This window comes from Hipposideros armiger, unplaced genomic scaffold (genome assembly GCF_001890085.2).
Source record: "Hipposideros armiger isolate ML-2016 unplaced genomic scaffold, ASM189008v1 scaffold_17, whole genome shotgun sequence".
In the NCBI taxonomy this organism is placed as follows: Eukaryota; Metazoa; Chordata; class Mammalia; order Chiroptera; family Hipposideridae; genus Hipposideros; species Hipposideros armiger.
The window spans coordinates 1,708,980-1,712,173 of record NW_017731367.1 but is presented as its reverse complement, the minus strand read 5'-3'; positions in this window follow the sequence as shown (position 1 = coordinate 1,712,173).

Genomic DNA, 3,194 nt, shown 5'->3' with positions numbered 1-3,194 from the left:
CAAAACGACAGCAACTTGTCTGTTCCCCTTCCCCCAATTCCCCAGCACTGTTCCCATCCCCCCAATTCCCCAATAAAAATCTTTAAAAAAAAAATATTTATAGCTATTGATGGAGTCCAGGACACGCTACCCCAAAACATGGCTCCTTGGTATACTGTTTTAGGCTGAAGGAATTTGAGAGACAGCAGGCGCAGGGTGGACTTTCTGACCTTCCCCTGAGGCAGGTCATAGAACCCTCACATGAGAGGTGCCCTCTAGACCCAGGGGAAAGGAGCTTCCTTATCTGCAAGACACGAAGAGGAATCTGAGCAAACAGACCTGGCTGTTTCTCCCACTTTACTACTCTTAGTTCATGCTCCCTTTTTCCTATCGCATTTCCACAACTCTCCACTTGTCTGTTCCCCTTCCCCTAATTCCCCAGCGCTGTTCCCACCCCCCAATTCCCCAATAAAAAAAAAAAATCTTTAAAAAAAGATGACTAAAGATGACCACACTTAAAAAAAAAAAAGTGCTACCCAGCAAAACATTCCTACAAAGACCTGGCAACATGCAGACGCTCGGGAAATGCAGCCCCACTTGAGGAAATAAAACCGTTCCACGCCACACAGCACCATCCAGAGATACATCCAAATAAACAAAACCAGGCACAGGAAAGCTGTGTAGAAGGTCTGGCTGTGAGCACCAAATCGACTTAAGTATAAAGACTAAAGGAGAGGGGGAATCGTGGTTACGCGGGTGAATATATACGATGCAAACCTTGACCTTGTAAGGAAAAATATGTGACCATATATACTATTCAGAACTACATATGTAACTATATATATAGTTATACACGTAACTCTATAGAGATGAAGATGGTGGGCAAGGTTGGGGAGGATTGTGACACAGCTCATTTCTTTTCAAGATCAGAAACCCAATCGACTGTATCTGCTACTGAACTATGTGGGACTTTTGTTTCTAGTGATTGCAAACACAGCGAAGAATGAGTGATTGATTTGTCTGCCCTTTGGAAGGGCTTTCTGTACAAAATCCTGCCCACCCCCTCAGCACTGTTCAGCAAGCTCTTTTTCAAGCCGCAAACAGCCCTGAGCTTAGCAGCGCCCTATCTGCTCACTTTATTGAGGTTCAGAGAAGGTAAGCGCCTGGCCCAAAGGCACACAGCTGGTCATGGGAGGGGACCAACCCTAGGTGTGTCTGATGCTTGATCCTGAGCCTGACCCCATCCCTCCAGGCCTGGCCTCCCCCCACCAGCCTTGGAAAGCCCTCTCTGCTTCTGGGGTAGGGAGAATGTCCAGGACTGGGTGTTAGCAGCCGAGTCAGCCATTCATTTGGGTGAACTTGGGAAAATGGCTTTCTAGCCTCAGTTTCCTCATCTCTAAGATAGAAAGAATATTATATACACTGGAACACTATTCTGCCATAAAAAGATGAAATAGTGCCATTTGCAACAACATGGATGGATCTTGAGATTATTATGCTAAGTGAAATAAGTCACACAGAAAAAGTTGAGACCTATATGATTTCACTGATATGTGGGATATAAAACTGAAGGCAGCAAAGGAACAAGACAAACAAAGAAACAAAAGCTCACAGACACAGACAATGGTTTAGTGGTTACTAGCGGGTAAGGGGGGAGAGGGGTGGTAGATGAAGGTAAACGGGATTAAATATATGGTGATGGGAGGAGAACTGACTCTGGGTGGTGAACACATAATGTGATACATAGATGATGCATCACAGAATTGTACACTGGAGTCCTATGTAACTTTACTAACCATTGTCACCCCAATAAACTTTGATTAAAAAAAAATAAGATAGAAAAAATTATCCTTTGTCATTCATTCATTCATTCATTCAATAACAATAGGGGGCATCCTCTGTGCTAGGCCCTGGGTCACAATGGGGCAAGTGCTGTGCTGAGGGCAGCCCAGGGGAACCGCTGGATACTGAGGGGGTCAGGGAAGGCCTCTGGAGGGAGGAGGAACACTGGAGCTGAGAGCTTGGCAAGGATGAGAGGGCGTGCCAACCAGGGAGGGCATGGACATGGCAGGTTAGTGAGACCTTCATGGTGGGTGGTAGGGTTACCCTGGGGCCCTGGTAACTGGTTCTGTTTACTGTCACTTTTCATTCATTTTGCCTGTTTCAGAGTTTTATATAAATGGAAGCATACAGTATGTGCTTTACTGTGCCTGACTTTTCCCATTCAAAATAATTCTGAGATTCATCCACATCGTTGTGTGTATCAGTCTGGGTTCCTTTTTACTGCTGTGTAGTAGTCCATTGGACAGACATGCCACAATTTGTCTGTCCACTCAGCATTAATGATGAGTGCTATAGACTGACTGTTTGTGTCGCCCCTGAAATTCATGTTGAAGGTGACCCTCAACGTGATGGTATTTGAGGGTGGCACCTTAGGGAGGTGACTCGGTCATGAAGATAGAAGCCCTCTGAGTGATGTTAATGTCTTATAAAAGAGAGCCCTTTCCCTTTCTGCCAGGTGAGGACAGAGCAAAGAGACAGCCACCTATGAACCAGGAAGTAAGTTCTCCACAGACACAGGATCTGTCAGCACCTTGACCTTGGACTCCTCGCCTCCAGAACCATGAGATATAACATCCTGCTGTTTACAAGCCCCCAGCCTGTGGTATTTTTGTTATAGCAACCCGAACGGACTAAGACAATGAGCATTGGGGTGGTTTTCAGTTTGAGACTATTACTAATAAAGCTGCTGTGAAAATTTACATGCATCTGTGAGGACATATGCTTTCATTTCTTCTGTTTAATTACCTAGGGATGGGATGGCATAAGTTAAATGTTATGTTTCAATTTTTAAGAAACTGCCAATCTGTTTTCCAAAACGGGGGTACTATTTTATATTCCCACCGACAGTGTATAAGAGATTCAGTTGTTCCTCGCAATACTCAGATAGGTGATCTTTCTAGTTGTAGCCATTGTAGTGGATGAGTAATGGTGGCTCATCATGGTTTTAAGTGGCACTTTTCCTAATGACTAATGATGCTGGTTTTTCTTGTCTTTTTCGGCCTACCATATATCTTCTTTGGTGAAGTGTTTGTCCAAATCTTTTGCTCATTTCTCTTGGGTTGTCTTATTATTGAATTGTAAAAGCTCTTCATATATTCTGGATCAAGTCCTTTGCCAGATAGACGTATTGTGAATCTTTTCTCCCAGTCTAT